The sequence below is a fragment of the Mustela nivalis genome (genome assembly GCF_964662115.1).
Source record: "Mustela nivalis genome assembly, chromosome: 17".
NCBI lineage: Eukaryota > Metazoa > Chordata > Mammalia > Carnivora > Mustelidae > Mustela > Mustela nivalis.
In genome coordinates this window covers 51,629,305-51,651,226 of record NC_139036.1, presented here as the reverse complement: position 1 = coordinate 51,651,226, position 21,922 = coordinate 51,629,305, and the positions used below count along the sequence as shown (strand labels likewise).

General features: G+C 38.6%; 1 pseudogene across 1 annotated transcript in view; it reads left to right on the top strand.

Moving 5' to 3' along the window:
• Positions 1-228: 228 nt before the first annotated feature.
• The window catches only part of LOC309851458 (ATP-binding cassette sub-family A member 10-like), a 65,637-nt pseudogene continuing 43,943 nt past the window's right edge, over positions 229-21,922 (top strand). The window contains exons 1-2 of the transcript in view: positions 229-276; positions 10,562-10,717. The product of the transcript in view is annotated as an ATP-binding cassette sub-family A member 10-like (transcript). The remainder of the gene's footprint in view (positions 277-10,561; positions 10,718-21,922) is intronic.

Below are 21,922 nucleotides of genomic sequence, written 5' to 3'. Positions count from 1 at the left end.
AGAAAGACCTGGGAAAACAAACAAACAAACAAACTCAAACCAGCTTATCAAGTAAAGAACATTTGACAGACTTTTTACACACAGACTATGTCCTGTTTTCAGATGCCAAACTGAATAAAAACAGTTTTAAGTGAGGCAAACGTTTGCAGAAGAGCCCTTGAAGGAATCTTAGCTGTTCTCCTAGAAAAAAAGAAAACAATGAATCAGAGATACTTCTCAGTTCCTCATTCATATTCCTGAGAGTCAACCTTGTTTTTACCTTCCACTTTGCACAAGGTGAGTAAGACATAAAGGACATATAGCCAACGCCAAACATATTGATTGATAGTGTTAAAGCTATTCTATCGTTCTGATATTTTTAAATTAATGTATGTTTTATGTTGTAGACCTAATGAGTGATTTAATTTTTTAAGCTCAGTTATATAGTATTTTAGTATAGTAGTAAAGTGTAGAAGATACCCAGAAGTATGTACAAGTATAACTAATTTCTTTTGGTCAGATTTATACTTCCTGGGTAATCTTTTGAGAATCTGTAAGACAAGTGTAGGCATTAGGACAAGTTACTTTTCTCTGGCTTTTTTTTTTTTTTTTCTTTTAAAATGTCTTTGTGGATAGCTTCCTGAGCTTCAGACAGACCTGTATAGCCATAAGGTGAAGATGAATGTTTTGACGTAGATGTTTTCTCAAATTAAATTTAGAGATTATTTTGATATTTGGTTGCTTTACCTTTTCTTTTATCAAAAAAGAAAAAAAAGCAAATTCTCTGAAATTGAATTTGTGTATGACATCAACATTTATTTAAATGAATTTAAGTAACCAGAGTTGTGATACCAAATCATCTCTGGAATTTCAAAGTGAAAACAGAAAGATCCCTGTAAACATCATGATGACCTACAAATCAATGACCTCAGTCATACCCACTACCATGTTTTGGGTTTTCATCTGCGTCTGTCTTATAACCTTAGTTCAAAAGGAGGACCCATGGATTTAATAGAAGAAATTAGCTCTTTGGGATTCTAAGAATGACTTTGATATTATTTGACTTTGCCTTACTCAGTGGTTACCTAGGTATTAAATAAGCATGCAAAAGTGTTCCATTCCAAGTATAGACTGCTCGTGGGCAATTCTCTGACAAAATAACTGGATATGTTTTATTTTTGTTATGCCTTTTTAAAAAAGATTCTATTTATTTGAAAGAGAGAGAAGCAGGGGGTGGGTGGGTGGGCAGAGGGAGAGGGACAAGCAGACCCCCACTGAGCAGGAGCCCAATGCAGGGCTCAATCCCTGGACCCCAAGATCACGACCAGAACCAAAGGCAGGTGCTTAACAGACTGAGCCACCCGGGTGCCCCTGTTATACTTCTTTTCTTTTTTAAAATTTATTCTTTATTTTCAGCATAACAGTATTCTTTATTTTTGCACCACACCCGGTGCTCCATGCAATCCGTGCCTCTATATGTCTTTTCTTAAACCAAGTGAAGGGCAAAGTGTTTTTTGAATTCCAAGCATTGCTAACATTTTACTCCCTTATTTACTTTAGATTGTAGTAATGTGAAGATTTGGGAGAGGAAGAAAGTCACTTTTGAGACAAGAGAGGAAAGACCTCCTACAGCACCACCCTCATTACCCATAGCCACAAGAGCCTGCAAAGAAATACTGACTGACAAGATAGTTTACATTCATTAATACCTTTCCTCTCACGAAAACCCCTCCTGAATATGTATCTGCAGTGTCGAATAAGGTATCAAGTCAGTGCATTTGAAGCAACATTTTCAAAGTGTTTGAAAGCTTTTTTGTAACTGGACTTTTTTGGGTCTTTTCTTTCTTCTAGTTATTGCTGTACAATATTTACTTTACCCTCTCCATGAACAGGAGAAAATGATTAAAAGAGAGAGAAGCACCTATCAACAAACTCAGGCCCTTTTATACAAGAATTTTCTTAAACAGTGGAGAATGAAAAAAGAGTGTATTGGTTTGGTTCACAATATCCATTTTTCCATATGAAAATCCATCCTTTAGTATTGTGCTATTTTTATTGCTTTTTTATAGTCACAAATTCCACAGGTTAGTTGATTGGGAATTCTAGATACAATATTTTGCAAATATTGTGGAATGAGATACATTGCAGAAAAGGATAATATTTATGGCAAATTAATGAGAGCAACTAAAGAACTCCTAGGATAGCTCCTGAAAAGCAAAGTAACATTTTATTGACTTAGAAGGAACCATTCTCCAAATAATTACTCCCTTTGGGTCTTATGGAGTCATTTTGATTTATTTGGAGGCAACTTTAGAGTTAGGGAGAAAAAAATGAAATAGATTTTAAGTGAGTAAATGGTAGCACTGTACTAGGGACATTTTGATTAAAATTCTACTAGTTGGGAGGGCTAGGGGAAAACATTCTATGAGGAAAAATTAGGGAACATTTTTTGGGATCTCTTTTCAAGGCTATGCTTTTTTGTAAACATAGAGTGGTTTAGGGAGCCAGATTTCTGATTGTCAATATCTTTGCATTCTGTTGAGTTCCTAGCACAAGGACATGGGCATTAGGTCAAAGAGATTTGCTTTGTTTCCTTGAGAATGTATCTGGGGCTGCCTTGGCTACATTGAGACTGTATTCTGTTTAAAAATAGTAACATTTCCCTGGGGGCTAGCAGAGTTCACATGTTCTTTCAATTCAGTGCAATAACTCTTTTTTTTTTTTTTTAGTCTTTATTAATTTTTTATTTTTTATTAACATATATTTTTATCCCCAGGGATACAGGTCTGTGAATCACCAGGTTTACACACTTCACAGCACTCACCAAAGCACATAACCTCCCCAATGTCCATAATCCCACTCCCTTCTCCCAAACCCCCTCCCCCCAGCAACCCTCAGTTTGTTTTGTGAGATTAAGAGTCACTTATGGTTTGTCTCCCTTCCAATCCCATCTTGTTTCATTTATTCTTCTCCTACCCACTTAAGCCCCCATGTTGCATCACCACTTCCTCATATCAGAGAGATCATATGATAGTTGTCTTTCTCCGCTTGACTTATTTCGCTAAGCATGATACGCTCTAGTTCCATCCATGTTGTCGCAAATGGCAAGATTTCATTTCTTTTGATGGCTGCATAGTATTCCATTGTGTATATATACCACATCTTCTTGATCCATTCATCTGTTGATGGATATCTAGATTCTTTCCATAGTTTGGCTATTGTGGACATTGCTGCTATAAACATTCGGGTGCACGTGCCCCTTTGGATCACTACGTTTGTATCTTTAGGGTAAATACCCAATAGTGCAATTGCTGGGTCATAGGGCAGTTCTATTTTCAACATTTTGAGGAACCTCCATGCTGTTTTCCAGAGTGGCTGCACCAGCTTGCATTCCCACCAACAGTGGAGGAGGGTTCCCCTTTCTCCACATCCTCGCCAGCATCTGTCATTTCCTAACTTGTTGATTTTAGCCATTCTGACTGGTGTGAGGTGATATCTCATTGTGGTTTTGATTTGTATTTCCCTGATGCCGAGTGATATGGAGCACTTTTTCATGTGTCTGTTGGCCATCTGGATGTCTTCTTTGCAGAAATGTCTGTTCATGTCCTCTGCCCATTTCTTGATTGGATTATTTGTTCTTTGGGTGTTGAGTTTGCTAAGTTCTTTATAGATTCTGGACACTAGTCCTTTATCTGATATGTTGTTTGCAAATATCTTCTCCCATTCTGTCAGTTGTCTTTTGATTTTGTTAAGTGTTTCCTTTGCTGTCCAAAAGCTTTTGATCTTGATGAAATCCCAATAGTTCATTTTTTCCCTTGCTTCCCTTGCCTTTTGCGTTGTTCCTAGGAAGATGTTGCTGCGGCAGAGGTCGAAGAGGTTGCTGCCTGTGTTCTCCTCAAGGATTTTGATGGATTCCTTTCGCACATTGAGGTCCTTCATCCATTTTGAGTCTATTTTTGTGTGTGGTGTAAGGAAATGATCCAATTTCATTTTTCTGCATGTGGCTGTCCAATTTTCCCAGCACCATTTATTGAAGAGGCTGTCTTTTTTCCATTGGACATTCTTTCCTGCTTTGTCGAAGATTAGTTGGCCATAGAGTTGAGGGTCTATTTCTGGGCTCTCTATTCTGTTCCATTGATCTATGTGTCTGTTTTTGTGCCAGTACCATGCTGTCTTGATGATGACAGCTTTGTAATAGAGCTTGAAGTCCGGAATTGTGATGCCACCAACGTTGGCTTTCTTTTTCAATATCCCTTTGGCTATTCGAGGTCTTTTCTGGTTCCATATAAATTTTAGCATTATTTGTTCCATTTCTTTGAAAAAGATGGATGGTACTTTGATAGGAATTGCATTAAATGTGTAGATTGCTTTAGGTAGCATAGACATTTTCACAATATTTATTCTTCCAATCCAGGAGCATGGAACATTTTTCCATTTCTTTGTGTCTTCCTCAATTTCTTTCATGAGTACTTTATAGTTTTCTGAGTATAGATTCTGTGTCTCTTTGGTTAGGTTTATTCCTAGGTATCTTATGGTTTTGGATGCAATTGTAAATGGGATTGACTCCTTAATTTCTCTTTCTTCTGTCTTGCTGTTGGTGTAGAGAAATGCAACTGATTTCTGTGCATTTATTTTATATCCTGACACTTTACTGAATTCCTGTATAAGTTCTAGCAGTTTTGGAGTGGAGTCTTTTGGGTTTTCCACATATAGTATCATATCATCTGCGAAGAGTGATAATTTGACTTCTTCTTTGCCGATTTGGATGCCTTTAATTTCCTTTTGTTGTCTGATTGCTGAGGCTAGGACCTCTAGTACTATGTTGAATAGCAGTGGTGATAATGGACATCCCTGCCATGTTCCTGACCTTAGTGGAAAAGCTTTCAGTTTTTCTCCATTGAGAATGATATTTGCGGTGGGTTTTTCATAGATGGCTTTGATGATATTGAGGTATGTGCCCTCTATCCCTACACTTTGAAGAGTTTTGATCAGGAAGGGATGCTGTACTTTGTCAAATGCTTTTTCAGCATCTACTGAGAGTATCATATGGTTCTTGTTCTTTCTTTTATTGATGTGTTGTATCACATTGACTGATTTGCGGATGTTGAACCAACCTTGCAGCTCTGGAATAAATCCCACTTGGTCGTGGTGAATAATCTTTTTTTTTTTTTTTTTTAAAGATTTTATTTATTTATTCGACAGAGAGAGATCACAAGTAGGCAGAGAGGCAGGCAGAGAGAGAGAGGAGGAAGCAGGCTCCCTGCTGAGCAGAGAGCCCGATGTGGGACTCGATCCCAGGACCCTGAGATCATGACCTGAGCCGAAGGCAGCGGCTTAACCCACTGAGCCACCCAGGCGCCCCATGAATAATCTTTTTAATGTACTGTTGAATCCTATTGGCTAGTATTTTGTTGAGTATTTTCGCATCTGTGTTCATCAAGGATATCGGTCTATAGCTCTCTTTTTTGGTGGGATCCTTGTCTGGTTTTGCGATCAAGGTGATGCTGGCCTCATAAAATGAGTTTGGAAGTTTTCCTTCCATTTCTATTTTTTGGAACAGTTTCAGGAGAATAGGAATTAGTTCTTCTTTAAATGTTTGGTAGAATTCCCCTGGGAAGCCATCTGGCCCTGGGCTTTTGTTTGTTTGGAGATTTTTAATGACTGTTTCAATCTCCTTACTGGTTATGGGTCTGTTCAGGCTTTCTATTTCTTCCTGGTTCAGTTGTGGTAGTTTATATGTTTCTAGGAATGCATCCATTTCTTCCAGATTGTCAAATTTATTGCCGTAGAGTTGCTCATAGTATGTTCTTATAATAGTTTGTATTTCTTTGGTGTTAGTTGTGATCTCTCCTCTTTCATTCATGATTTTATTTATTTGGGTCCTTTCTCTTTTCTTTTTGATAAGTTGGGCCAGGGGTTTATCAATTTTATTAATTCTTTCAAAGAACCAGCTCCTAGTTTTGTTGATTTGTTCTATTGTTTTTTTGGTTTCTATTTCATTGATTTCTGCTCTGATCTTTATGATTTCTCTTCTCCTGCTGGGCTTAGGGTTTCTTTCTTGTTCTTTCTCTAGCTCCTTTAGGTGTAGGGTTAGGTTGTGTACCTGAGACCTTTCTTGTTTCTTGAGAAAGGCCTGTACCGCTATATATTTTCCTCTCAGGACTGCCTTTGTTGTGTCCCACAGATTTTGAACCATTGTATTTTCATTATCATTTGTTTCCATGATTTTTTTCAATTCTTCTTTAATTTCCCGGTTGACCCATTCATTCTTTAGAAGGATGCTGTTTAGTCTCCATGTATTTGGGTTCTTTCCAAACTTCCTTTTGTGGTTGAGTTCTAGCTTTAGAGCATTGTGGTCTGAAAATATGCAGGGAATGATCCCAATCTTTTGATACCGGTTGAGTCCTGATTTAGGACCGAGGATATGATCTATTCTGGAGAATGTTCCATGTGCACTAGAGAAGAATGTGTATTCTGTTGCTTTGGGATGAAATATTCTGAATATATCTGTGATGTCCATCTGGTCCAGTGTGTCGTTTAAGGCCTTTATTTCCTTGCTGATCTTTTGCTTGGATGATCTGTCCATTTCAGTGAGGGGAGTGTTAAAGTCCCCTACTATTATTGTATTATTGTTGATGTGTTTCTTTGATTTTGTTATTAATTGGTTTATATAGTTGGCTGCTCCCACGCTGGGGGCATAGATATTTAAAATTGTTAAATCTTCTTGTTGGACAGACCCTTTGAGTATGATATAGTGTCCTTCCTCATCTCTTATTATAGTCTTTGGCTTAAAATCTAATTGATCTGATATAAGGATTGCCACTCCTGCTTTCTTCTGATGTCCATTAGCATGGTAAATTCTTTTCCACCCCCTCACTTTAAATCTGGAGGTGTCTTCGGGCTTAAAATGAGTTTCTTGGAGGCAACATATAGATGGGTTTTGTTTTTTTATCCATTCTGATACCCTGTGTCTTTTGACAGGGCATTTAGCCCATTAACATTCAGGGTAACTATTGAGAGATATGAATTTAGTGCCATTGTATTGCCTATAATGTGACTGTTACTGTATATGGTCTCTGTTCCTTTCTGATCTACCACTTGTAGGCTCTCTCTTTGCTTAGAGGACCCCTTTCAATATTTCCTGTAGAGCTGGTTTGGTATTTGCAAATTCTTTCAGTTTTTGTTTGTCCTGGAAGCTTTTAATCTCTCCTTCTATTTTCAATGATAGCCTAGCTGGATATAGTATTCTTGGCTGCATGTTTTTCTCGTTTAGTGCTCTGAAAATATCATGCCAGCTCTTTCTGGCCTGCCAGGTCTCTGTGGATAAGTCAGCTGCCAATCTAATATTTTTACTATTGTATGTTACAGACTTCTTTTCCCGGGCTGCTTTCAGGATTTTCTCTTTGTCACTGAGACTTGTGAATTTTACTATTAGGTGACGGGGTGTGGGCCTATTCTTATTGATTTTGAGGGGCGTTCTCTGAACCTCCTGAATTTTGATGCTCGTTCCCTTTGCCATATTGGGGAAATTCTCCCCAATAATTCTCTCCAGTATACCTTCTGCTCCCCTCTCTCTTTCTTCTTCTTCTGGAATCCCAATTATTCTAATGTTGTTTCGTCTTATGGTGTCACTTATCTCTCGAATTCTCCCCTCGTGGTCCAGTAGCTGTTTGTCCCTCTTTTGCTCAGCTTCTTTATTCTCTGTCATTTGGTCTTCTATATCACTAATTCTTTCTTCTGCCTCATTTATCCTAGCAGTGAGAGCCTCCATTTTTGATTGCACTTCATTAATAGCTTTTTTGATTTCAACTTGGTTAGATTTTAGTTCTTTTATTTCTCCAGAAAGGGCTTTTATATCTCTCGAGAGGGTTTCTCTAATATCTTCCATGCCTTTTTGGAGCCCGGCTAGAACCTTGAGAATTGTCATTCTGAACTCTAGATCTGACATATTACCAATGTCTGTATTGATTAGGTCCCTAGCCTTCGGTACTGCCTCTTGTTCTTTTTTGTGTGTTGAATTTTTCCGTCTTGTCATTTTGTCCAGATAAGAGTATATGAAGGGGCAAGTAAAATACTAAAAGGGTGGCAACAACCCCAGGAAAATGTGCTTTAACCAAATTAGAAGAGATCCAAAATTGTGAGGGGGGAGTAAGGGGATAAAAAGAGGTTCAAAAAGGAAGAAAGAAAAAAAAAAAAGAAAAGAATTAAAAAAAAAGAAAACACCTAAGAAAAATGTAAAAAAGAAAAAATATATATATTAAACTAGTAAAAAATCATTAAAAAAGAAAAAGTTAACAGTTAAAAAAAAAATTTTACCCGAAGGCGAGAAAAAAAAACAAAAAATGAAAAAGAAAAAAATTAAATTAACTGCAAGACTAAAAAGAATCACAGGGAAAAAGCCATGAGTTCCGTGCTTGGCTTTCTCCTCCTCTGGAATTCTGCTGCTCTCCTTGGTATTGAAACCGCACTCCTTGGTAGGTGAACTTGGTCTCAGCTGGATTTCTTGTTGATCTTCTGGGGGAGGGGCCTGTTGTAGTGATTCTCAAGTGTCTTTGCCCCAGGTGGAATTACACCGCCCTTACCTGGGGCCGGGGTGAGTAATCCGCTCGGGTTTGCTTTCAGGAGCTTTTGTTCCCTGAGCGCTTTCCGTAGAGTTCCGGAGGACGGGAATACAAATGGCGGCCTCCTGGTTTCCGGCCCGGAGGAGCCGAGAGCCCAGGGCCGCACTCCTCAGTGCGCCCTCAGAGAACAGCGCCCAGTTACTCCCGTCTGCCTGACCTCCGGCCGCGCGCTCCGAGCTCACCGAGCCTGCGACCGATTCAAGGTAACGCCGAGCTGTGAGCTTACTGTTGGCTCTGTCTCTGTAGCCGGCTTTCCTGTTCCAATACCCGCAAGCTCTGCGACACTCAGACACCCCCGATCCTTCTGTGACCCTGCGGGACCTGAGGCCACGCTGACCCCGCGTGGGCTTCGCCCCAGTTTAGCCTCTGGAGCGATGTCCCTCAGCGGAACAGACTTTTAAAAGTCCTGATTTTGTGCGCGGTTGCTCCGCCGCTTGCCGGGAGCCGGCCCCTCCCCCCGGGGTCTATCTTCCCGTCGCTTTGGATTCACTTCTCCGCCGGTCCTACCTTTCAGAAAGTGGTTGTTTTTCTGTTTCCAGAATTGCTGTTCTTCTTCTCTTCGATCTGCCCAAGGATTTTCAGGTGTTTGCAATCTTTAGATAAGCTATCTAGCTGATCTCTGGCTAGCTGAAGTAGTCTCAGCCTGCTACTTCTCCGCCATCTTGACTCCTCCCAATTCTGTGCAATAACTCTTAAAGCATTCAGTTAGACTATTTAAGCTGCTATGTTGATGGGGGGTACATTTATAATGATCACCCACTAGAACTTTTTTTTTTAAGATTTTATTTATTTGATAGAGATCACAAGTAGACAGAGAGGCAGGCAGAGAGAGAGGGGGGGAAGCAGTCTCCCTGCAGAGCAGAGAGCCTGATGTGGGGCTTGATCCCAGGACCCTGAGATCATGACCCGAGCCAAAGGCAGAGGCTTTAACTCACTGAGCCACCCAGGTGCTCCTAATCACTCACTACAATTTTAAAAGAACTTAATCTTTGCTTCATCTCTGTGTCTCTCTCCTCTTTCAAGATATATGACACTTTACTGTCATACTTCAGCTAGAATCTACAAAATTTAAACACCAATTCTCTATAACCACTAATACATTTCAAAAAATTAGCAAAAATTGCATATCATCATCTCATTTCAAGTTCAATTACCTAAATTTCCTGAAAATTTCTTTTAAGAAATTTTAAGAAATTAAGAATTTTTTTAAAAGATTTACTTACTTATTTGAGAGAGAGAGAATGAGAGTGAGCATGAGTTGGAGGGACAATGGGAGAGGGAGGGAGAATCTCCACCAGTCTCTCCTGAACGCAGAGCCCCACATGGGTTTGAACTCACAACACTAAAATCACAACCTGAGCCAAAACCAAGCGTAAGATGCTTAACCAGCTGCACGACCCAGGTGTCCCTGAAAAATTTTTTTAAAGTTAGTTTTGATAAGCCCACAACCAATGAGACTATCTCATATCTTGTTGAATATTCATATTCTGTATTTGTTTGATTCCTTCTTCATGCTGTCATTTAACTCATTCTTTTGCCTTCTTACGTTTCTTTAAAGAGAAAAATAGATTGAAAAACAGCATTAACTTCAGGTTGAACATTTTTGGCAGGAATATCTCATATTTGATGCTAGGTTCTGTATTACATTACATATGAAGGCACGCATTCAATAATGGCTCACTATTCGGGTTGCTGTATTAGTGAGTTAAAATCAATGGATGCATTTAAAGTTGTATGTTTTTGAAATGGTGTTTTCTTTAAAGGATAGGCAGTATTTGAGGAAGGCAAAAAATCAGGGCAAAATGAAGCTCAATGTTCAATGACAATACTTTCTTTCTCAAAATGTGTTTGAATGTTTCTTGATATCTGAACCACTTTATAACTTGGTCCATTTTTCTTTTGTGTGTTGAGGGAATGGACAGTAATATTGCTTCTAGGGCTATATTTGTGTTTCTTTTCAGAACGCTTCAGAGCAACCCATCTTCCCAAACAGCCTTCTCATGTCCTGGGATGTATGGATGAATTTAACAACTCTGATCTGCTGTGGTGCATACCCCAGTTCACTAACACGGTACAGAGGTTAATGGAGAAGGTGGCTTTGGCTTCCTTTATGAAAGGTGTGTTTCCAAGTCATCAATGTTTCATTATTATTATACAGTCTGCACATGTTTAGCTTGAAGTTTATTTTGCAAATTGAGTTTATTTGCTGAGGCTATGTTTGGTTGTTCTCAACTGGAACAAGGACCCTTACTCCACAGGCCACCTAGGGGTTGGTGTGGGGCTACAGGTGAGGGTAGGTGGGTGAAAAGTAATATAGACTTATTTTATTTTAAGATTTTATTTATTTATTTGACAGAGAAAGACACAGCAAGAGAGGGAACACAAGCAGGGGGAGTAGGAGAAGGGGAAGCAGGCTTCCGGCTGAGCAGAGAGCCCGATGCAGGGCTTGATCCCAGGACCCTGATATCATGACCTGAGCTGAACGAGAGGCTTTAACTCACTGAGCCACCCAGGTGCCCCAATTTAAAAATGCCCCAATGCACTTTTAAAACATTCTGCAAAACAGGAATAAAGAAGCATATTATTGAATGGTAGACAGAATAATTCTGTAGTAAAGACTGATCGCTAAGTTCAGGAATAAAAAGTATATTACTTCTTTTCTTGATTTTATTAACATTTCTGTCAGTCCTTCCCAGCTGGGGATTTGATGAAGCAGCAAAAAAGATTCAATCAGTTCTTATATAGTTACCTGCATAATCCGAGTTTTCTTCCATCTTTGGGACTTCATATTCCCAACTAAACTTCAGCTGATATGAAAAAGTATCATGAAACACAATTCCCACCATTTCATGATAGTTTTCTGAAAGTGCTGTAGCCATCATTTCTGTAACAGCAATCCTCATGATTATCCTTCCTGCCGTGTATGGAAAAAAAACCAAAAACAATAATCATATCAACTCATCCCTAGAGAACACAAAACCAAGTTGTAATTATTTAGGTTTACTGGTGTCTCTAATTTAGGTACTGTAAGTCGTTTCTATTGTATTAGGCTCAACGTAAATATGTGTAAAGATATAAATGTCTTTTAAAAACCATTTGCAGGGGCCCCTGGGTGGCTCAGTTAGTTGAGCATCCGACTCTTGGTTTCAGCTCAGGTGCATGATCTCAGGGTCGTGAGATCAAGCCCTGCCTTGGGCCCTGTGTTCTCGTGGGGAGTCTGCTTGAGGTTCTGTCTCTCCCTCTGCCCCTCCCCTGCTCTAAAATAAAAAAATAAGTAATTCTTTTAAAAAATTTGTAGCATTTTAAAAATGTGATCCCATTTTAGTAAAGAAACTGAATCTGTGTCCCTATATACATACTTGAATATTCATCTATATATGTGACCAGGTGTGTGTGTGTGTACATATTATCCTAAAAAGAGACCCACAGATTTAAATGGTAGGTATGGAAGGGAGGGAAGTTGTGGTTAGGATTTTCTTTTTTCTTCAGTTTTTATTGCTTTAGCTTTATTTAGGGTAGCGTATTACCTTGGTGATTAAAGTAATTAGAAATTTAAAAGAAAAAATATTTAAAATAATCAATGGAAATACTTGAGAATTGGGTAGGGTTTTTCTTTTCCCGCCAAGAGGACTAATTTCTATCCCATGAAAGTACTACACTGGTAGAAATAAATTAATGCAAATAATCAGAGGATAAAAGTCGCAAGTAAAATTACCGTCTACCTACTTTGGAGTCAAGAACACTCCTTAGAATTGAGTTCAAAACATTCATCATGGATGAGCTCATAATCTTCAGAAGGAATCCACCCAATAAGTGGTTAATTGATCCATTACAAATGAAAACCTTGGAAACCTCTGAAGTCCAATACAGACCTCCTTTTTTAAAGACTTTTTAAAAAATGATCTCATGTATTATGTTCTAATATTTTTACTGATTTTAACACAGTATTTATATCTCACTCAGGACAAGGTCTACATGAAAAAGGAAAAGGTATTTGTTTTCAAAGTGTAGCCACATCTTTCAAAATTATTCATCCTTCCAAACATGGAATAAGGCTGCGACATTTTTATGAGGACAATGCTAATTTCACTGATTTTCTCTGGCAGTATACAAATATTGTCAAGGGAAAAACACGAGTATTTGGGTTGGGCAGCCTGAGTCAGATAAATGTAGAATGAACAGCAGGAGAGGAACTTGACTGGGAAAGGCTGGCACGGCAGGTGCCACATTCAAGGATAGACTCCCATGAGCCATGTGACCCCAAGGACAGAAAGCAGCAGAGAGTATGCACTGTGTAGGCAGGGAGATCAGTCCCTGTGGCTTTTGTCAATGCTTCCTGAGTTGAAAAGACATGTGGTAAATGATCAAATGGGAGAGGCATGGGAAACCAACTCAGGGTAGACTGAACGCTGGTCAGTCAGAGCACATGGCCAATGAGGGTAAGGGAGACAGGCAGAAGTCAGAGATCCAGAAGCTGCAATGAACAATCACAAAACAGAAAACAGAAAATCATTTAGAATAGAGTCCAAACTTTTTTTTCTCCTATTCCAACCTTACTTTTTGGATTATATATCATATAATAGTAATGACTCACAAGAGCATAGATTTCAAGGATGAGAGAGGTGTGTGATTTAAAAAGCCCCCAGTTGGGGCACCTGGGTGTCTCAGTCATTAAGTGTCTGCCTTTGGCTCAGGTCAAGATCTCACGGTCCTGGGATCTCTCTGCCTCTCTCTGTCTGCCTCTCTGCCTCCTTGTGACCTCTGTCTGTCAAATAAATAAATAAAACCTTTTTAAAAAAATGCTCTAAATTGTATGATCATGGGCTCTGAACAGGCATGTAGATATTTCCACTTCAGAGCCAAAGTTAAGGTTTTAATTCCAATGATTGTTTTCACTGCATAATGACGGGCATGTTTGTCTCCTTCCTTAAAGAACACTGCTAGGATTCTGATGATGAAGTTATTTGTCACCCAACAAGAGACTGTCAAAATGGGTTAGTGGCTTTTCAGATGGCAATTATCGCTGCAATTACAGAAGTAAGTGCCCAACTTACTTCTGTAAAATATAAAATATATAAAATATAAAGATATTTTATATTTTCTGTATTTTCTCCTTGTCTTCTATCTGCACTCCTCCTCTCCTTTGCCCTACAACTCTTAGGAGATTGTGCTTTGCCTCTTATTCTCAGAGGAAAAAGAAACTGACGGGAACACACACCCTGCTGAACTACAGACCTACGACTCCCTACACCCATCCTTTTCCTTCTGCCTCATCTCTAACGTCCTTCATCAGTTCCCGGGCTGGATCCTGTTCCTTCCATCATCATCATCAGGAAGGCTGCACCATGGACCCTCCCTTCTGTCTCCTCCTTCTTCAACTTCCCCCTCTCAACTAGATTCTTCTCTTTGGGATTGGAAAGTATTGATTTCTTCACATATTATCAGGACCTTTCCTTATTTTTTCCTCAGGCAAGTACGTTAGCTCCCTCCTCTTAACAGCTAAATTTTTTGAATGTGTTGCCTTCACCGAGGCTCCCCTCAACTCAGAACGATTTCTGTCCCCAATCACACCACCTGGATGGGTTTTTCTGAGGTCAGTAACAACTGTTAATTAAAAATGGACATTTTTCATTCCCTATTTCACTTGATCTTTTAACTGAGGAACATAGCCTTCCCCTGATTTTCATGCACTTTTCATGCCTTTCCTTCTCAGCCTTCTTGCCACCTTATCCAGCTTCAGACTTATGCCTTTTTTTTTTTTTTGAAGATTTTATTTATTTAGTTGACAGAGATCACAAGTAGGCAGAGAGGCAGGCAGAAAGAGAGAGGGGAAGCAGGCTCCCTGCTGAGCAGAGAGCCCAATATGGGGCTCAATCCCAGGACCCTGAGACCATGACCTGAGCCGAAGGCAAGGGATTTAACCCACTGAGCCACCCAGGCGCCCCAGACTCGTGCTTTTTTAAATCTATAGTTCAACAAGGTTCTAACCTAGACATCTTTCCCCATCCTATCAACGTTCTCCAAAAAAGGTTATTTAGTTCCATAACTTTAATTGTAATTTACATGCTGATAACTCTGAGAACCCTACTTCAACGTGTAGACCAGCAAACTGGTTCTGTAAGTGGACTAGTAATAAATTTTGTAGGCTCCGGGGGCCAAAGTTTTTCTATAATACCTATTCAGCTCAACTGTTGTAACATGAAAGAAATCATAAACAGTACATAAAGAAATGAGTATGGCTCCATACCAATAAAAACTTTATTTACAAAGCAGGTGGTAGACCAGAGTTGGTCCATGGACCATAGTTACCTAACTTGTGCTCTAGTTCCATGTATCTGACTGTTTGCCGAATATCTCTACTTTGATGCTTCCTAAACGATTTAAACGAATATGTTCAAAACCAAATGTGGGTATTTTTCTCTTCACGTGGCTGAATCTTTTAAAAATTTTCCCATCTTAGTGAATGCAAGACTACCCACCTAGGTGACCCATTAGAAACTAGGGAATTATCAGAGAAAATTTCCTCTGCCTTACCCATTACCTCTGATCTTTTATCAGCCCTGCTAATTCTAAATTGAAATCCATGTACTTCTCAACTCTGCCACCAGCACTAGTCCAAGCCATTACCACCCTTTGCCTGAACTGTGGGAGTAGTTTATTTCTCTAGTCTCATCTTTCTCCCTCCCTCCCCCACTGTTAGTTTTGCTTTAAGGACCTCTTCCCTGTGTCTCCAATGCACTGTACCCCTTCCTTCTTTTGCAAATGCTGTTTCCTCTGCTCAAATTTTTCTTCTCTATCCTCGACTTCCCTCCCTGTCCAAGCTTTGTTTAGGTAAGATCACTGTATAAATAAATGTCATTTATTCAGGGAAGCCTTCCCTGTTTTTGTTCTCAGAACACCCACTACTTCTCCTTTAGTGTTGTTGCTCAATTATAATCAAACTATTGATTGTGCAATGGGCTGTTTGATGCCTCGCCTTCCTTCTCTGCCCCACCATGAAATGTAAAGCTCCAGGAAGAGTGAGGAATGTTCCTACGGATTGGCTCTCTCTTTCCACCACCCATCCCAGTATACTGGGCATGATAGACCTCTAATAATTTTTAAAATGACTCTTGGGGCCCCTGGGTGGCTCAGTGGGTTGAGCCTCTGCCTTCTGCTCAGGTCATGATCTCAGGGTCTGGGGATCAAGCCCCGCATTGGGCTCTATGCTCAGTGGGGAGCCTGGCTTTGCCTGCCTCTCTGCCTACTTGTGATCTCTCTGTCAAATAAATAAATGAAATTAAAAAAAAAAAAATAAAATGACTCTAATAAATAATGTCAACATTACTAATACCAGAAGTCATCAAGACTGAAATAAAAATTATGCTTATGCTTCCCTGAGTTGAAGAATAGAAATATGGTGCTTGTATCTCTTAGCTATTGCTAAAAAGATGCTGCATAAAACACCATCCTAAAACTCGTTAATGTCAAACAACACTGATTTATTTCTTCTCATTTGTCTGTGGCATGACCGGAGTCTGGCAGATCCAGTCTGGGCTTGGCTGGGCTTGGATCCAAGTTACAGGTGGCATCGAGTCTGCCCCATGTGGCTCTCCTCCTCCGTGGTTCAGCAGCACAGCTGGACATAACTCTTCTCCTTCAGTCACAGAAATGCAAGAGAGCAAGTCTCAGTGCCCCACATATTTCAAGCTCCTCCTCAAGTCCTATTTGATAAAATCCCACTGGTTACAGCAAGTCATGTGGACAAATCCAAAGTCAAGGGGCGAAAAAGTATGTTCTGCCCACCATAAAGCCAAAGCAAGTCAAAGACCCAAGCCCAGGATCAGTGATATGGGTAACTGTCCCTTCATGGAAGTGAAGCAGGGAAGAAGGGGTTGGAAAGTTTGAACATTAAACTGATTTACCATGAGGTTATCAAAGCTAGTTCATGCAGTTGGTCAATAAAGATGTTCTTCGGGTCAGACTAAGGTTTAGATGAGAAAGTATCTCTAAACCACTTAGCACAGTGCTGCTCCTGTAAGGCAGAAGGCACAGAGTCAAATGAGTCTCTCTCTCTCTCTGTCTCTCTTCATTTGTCTATTGTCCCTTTCCCCATAGACTTTGGGATAGTATACAATAATGAAGTAAGAGTAGCAAACATTGAACTTTGAACCTACTGTATTCCAAGGACCACTCACAGTTTTTAGTGCTATTAGTTCACAAGAAAACCAAGGCACGGAAAAGTCAAGATTTTTGACTAAGAAACCTTCCTTCCTTCTTTTTTTTTTTTTTTGTTTTTGTTTAATTTTATTTATTTGACAGAGAGAGACACAGTGAGAGAGGGAACACAAGCAGGGGAAGTGGGAGAGGGAGAAGCAGACTCCCCACCAAGCAGGGAGCCTGATTCCAGGACCTTAGGATCATGACCCCAGACAAAGGCAGCTGCTTGAAGACTGAGCCACCCAGGAACCCCAAGAAACCCCTTTTTTTTAACCACTGTGCTACATAACTCAAAAAGATGAATAAAATGAAATTAGTGACAAGGTGATTTTTTCCCTTGATAGAGAAAGTGGTTTGTGAAATATGCCAACAGAAATGCATTCCATATTGTCTTCAGTACATTTAGATCCAATTTGCTAAGTGCCTCAAATTGAAGAGAAACGCAGCTCAAAAGTTTTCCTGATAGAGAACTGTCCAAGTTGGCATGGTTTACATTGGCTAGAGATTTTTAAAAATTAGTTAATATTACATGCTACTGGAGAGAGTGTTTGTGTAAATATGCTGTTGTCTTCAAACACAAGGAAGAGATCTTTAATTTTTTTAAATAAAGATTTTATTTGTTTATATGACAGAGAGACACAGCAAGAGAGGGAACACAAGCAGGGGGAGTGGGAGAGGAAGAAGCAGCCTCCCCGAGGAGCAGGGATCCCAATGCGGGGCTCGATCCCAGGACCCTGGGATCATGACCTGAGCTGAAGGCAGATGCTGAACAACTGAGCCCCCCAGGTGCCCCTATTTATTTTAAAGATTTTATTCATTTGAGAGAGAGAGATAGAGCATAAGTAGGGGGAGAGGCAGAGGGAGAGGGGAAAGTGGGCTCCCTGATGAGCTTGGAGCCCAACGTGACCTCAATCCCAGGATCTGGAGATCATGACCTGAGCCAAAGATAGACCCTTAATGACTGAGCCACTCAGGTGCCCTGGAAAAGAGATTTTTAAAATGAAATAACATGTATAAAAAAGTATGGATTTGACCATTTAACTTTGAAGAAAATACCATTACCAGATGCAGTCAAGCATTCCTGTTACTGGGGGGTTCCTGGGTGGTTCAGTTGGTTAAGTGACAGCCTTTGGCTCAGGTCTTGATCCTGGAGTCTTGGGGTGGAGTCTCACCTTGGGCTTCCTTCTGAGCAGGGAGTCTGCTTCTCCCTCTTACCCTCTGCCATCTCATGCTCTCTCTTTCTCTCTCTCAAAATAAACAAATAAAATCTTAAAAGAAAAAAAAAAGCATCCCAGTTATTGGGGTAAAACTGATATATTTCTCAAAAAGTCCTCACAGTTATTGTATATTTTACCCTCTTCCACTTTCTTCCTGATTGCTCACAAATTTTGCTACGATCTACTTAACCCAAAAAAGGCTCAACAAGAAAGAATTTTCAGTTTTCAATAATATAAAAAGAATGAATTTTCAAAGGATCTCAAGAGTAATTTCTTACACAAAACCTCATGACTAGATCATGAGAATTATTTACAGTAATCCCTTTCTAACTGTACATTTCTGTTCTATGAAAGTCTAGCAATTTCAGTTCTATGAGCCATAATTATATTAACAGTTAAGAGAATTTGGTTTAAATATCCATGAATGATAGTTAGCTCATATTGAAGCAAATTTTTTTAAGGGTGCAACAGGAAAACAAAGGTAAAACAAATGATTGAAAACAGAATGTTTTTGATTAACTTTTTCCTTTATTAGATAATTGGCTGTTTGCCTGACATTCTTCAAAGATGACTGATTTTTAAAAATACCATTATAAACTCATGGATCTAAACATGTCTAATAGGTTTCAAGCCATTGTAATAATTATTCCCATTGAAATTCAAATTGTCCCATCTTTGGTCAAAGGGAACTGAAGGTTGGTTTCTGATTCTTTTTGACAAGATTCTAAGTGGGTTTTTGGGAAAAAAAAAAAAGAAAGAAAGAAAGAGAAAGAAAGAAAGAAAGAAAGAAAGAAAGAAAGAAAGAAAGAAAGAAAGAAAGAAAGAAAGAAAGAAATAGGTACCTTGCTATTTTGTGTGGCAAAATGTCTTTTAGTTAGAAAAAGTATTTCAGGAGCACTGCATACTAGAAATATCTTTTGCTATTGGATTGGTCATTGTTTCTAGGTTATTTTTTTTTTTAAGATTTTCTTTATTTATTTGACAGACAGGGATCACAAGTAGACAGAGAGGCAGGCAGAGAGAGAGGAGGAAGCAGGGTCCCCGCTGAACAGAGAGCCCAATGTGGGGCTGGATTCCAGGACACTGGGATCATGACCTGAACCGAAGGTAGAGGCCCAACCCACTGAGCCATCCAGGCACCCTTGTTTCTAGGCTTTTTCAATAGCAGAGATAAAATCATGATGTATTTTCTACATTTTGTACATAGCATAACATATACATATTAAAGATAAATGCCTTATGAATTCACACTGATACTTACAATTCAAATATAGTACAATTATACATATAATATGTCTTACAATACATTAGTATTCAATTATTAGTATCACTTCAATGTAACTGAAAGCAGTTAACGTGCTTTTTTCCCACATGCTCTCCCAATCCCCTCAACTGTTTATAGTTTAGTGAGTCTATACTGATGTGGTACAAACCATTTCTTTCTCCTTTTTAAAACATCATTTAGTCTTAGTCCTGCAAGTAACTATAATTTTTTTAAATCAAACATTTTTATTTGAGGTAGATACATACTCAGTTTTAAGAAATAGATTGCATGTACTTTTTACCTGGTTTCCCCCAATCATAACGTCATGTAAACTGTCATGATATCACAGTCTCGTTGTGGACATTGATACAGTTAAGATACAGAACAGTTCCATTGTTCCGTCATTATAGCCACAGTCAACTCTCTTCCTTATCCCCTATCCCTAACCCCTGCCAAACACCAAGCTCTTCACCATTTCTATAATTTTGACACTTTAAGAATGCTCTATGAATGCAATCACATAGTTCATAACCTTTGGGGTTTTTTTTCCCACTAATTATAATTTCCTGGCCCTTCTTACAAGTTGTATTTATCAATAGTTTGCTCCTTTTTATTGCTGAAACTATCCATGGTAGCAATATCTCTGTTTGGTTAGTTGTTCAGTCTTTCAAAGGGGTAGGGGTTGTTCCCAGTTTGGGAGAATTACAAATAAAATACAATATAAATACAAATATATAAATATGCAAATATACAAATATATAAAATACAAATAAAGCTGCTGTGAACATTGATGTCCAGGTATTTTTATGAGCGTAATTTTTCAATTCTCTGAGGTAAAATACCCAATGGTATAATTTCTGGGTTGTACGGCAGTTTAGTTTAATAAGAAACGGCTTAACTGTTTTCCAGAGTAGACATACCATTTTATATTCCCAACGGATAAGTGGCAAAAGCATAAAAAATAATTGTATTTGACTTGGTTTATGCTTTCATACATATATTGGAGTTTATATTTGTCTAATATTCTTATTAATTCATTGAACACAGTATTGTGTAATTCAATGAATAGCATTGTCCATTTTTCTTCTTTTCTTCTCCTTTAACCGATCTTCATATTTCATGCTCTCTTTAGTCCAATCTGTGACCAGCTCTTCTGAAAAACCATTATTATTAGGAGCAGATGTTTTTATATATGAAGGACTTACCCGATCTTTAAAAACTTAACTGAATAAGATTGTTAGGTATTTAGTTTTGTAGAAGATTTTTTGAATTTCAAATTGAATAATGAGAGCATGAGGAGAACTACAATCTTTTTAAAATTGGAATATAATGGATATATAATATTATATTAGTTTCAGGTAAAAAACATAATGATTCAATATTTGTATATATTGTAACATGATCACCACCAAAAATCCACACAGGTTTACCACTTTTTTTCTTGTGATGAGAACTTTTAAGATCTACTCTCTTAGCAACTTTCAAAAAGATGATACAGTATTATAACTACATTCACTGTGATGAGTATTTCATTCTCATGATTTATTTTATAACTTGTTTGTGTGCTTTTTAATCACCTTCACCCATTTTGCCTGCTCCCTACCCCCACCTGTGGCTACCACCAATCTGTTCTCCGTATCCATGAGTTTGTTTGTTTGTTTTAGATTCTCTATATAAGTGAGATTATATGGTGTTAATCTTTGTCAGTTTTAACTTCCCATAATGGCCTCAATCCTTTTTATTGCAAATAACAAGATTTCCTTCTTTTTTCTGTGGCTGAGTAATATTTTATTGTATATATATATCTATATCACTTTTATTTTCCTTTCACACTGATAGAGACATAAGTTGCTTCCATGTCTTGGTTATTGTAAATAATGCTGCAATAAGCATGGGCGGCACATACATGTTTTTGAATTAGGGTTTTAATCAGAGATATTTCAATTTAGTATAAGGGAGTTTAAAGGTGAGGTTATTATATTTCCATTTCCTATTTAGTTAGTCACTTGACTGAAAGAATCAGATTATGTGTAGTTATATGAATTTTTAAATTCATTCAACAATTGTAAAGTAATTCTAAGAGCAGCTCAGCTAAAGAGTTCATACACAGTATCTTAAAACAAAACAACCGTCAATTAATTCCAATTCACAGACGAGGGTGAGAATGGAAAAGTCCTATCTATGACTGCATGGCTAGAAAGTGCAAAGCCACAGTCTTATAGTAAATTTGACTCTGGTCTGTTTGTTTCAGAACTTGTACTCCTAACGGTTTTTGCATATGGCCTCTCCAGACATTTACCTGTGTGTGACGTTCTGAAGTAACACCTTGTTTCTACCATTGGCTCTCCTGGGGATTAATGCCTGCTGGTTTTGTATTTATCCTGTCCATTGTTATGGTTCTGATCATAACATCTATCCAAATTGTAGTAATTGTTGGCTTCTTGATGATATTCACACTCTTTGTCCCATATGGCCCATCTTTAGTGCGTTAGACAAAGATATCTCTTAATTTGTTTTACATCTCAGATCTATGAGTAGATGATGTTTCTTCAGGATATTGCAATGGCATAGGCATTAATTTGGTATCTAGTTTTTTATATGTTTTGAGAAAGTTTTTGACAGTGTGAGGAATTGATTAATAT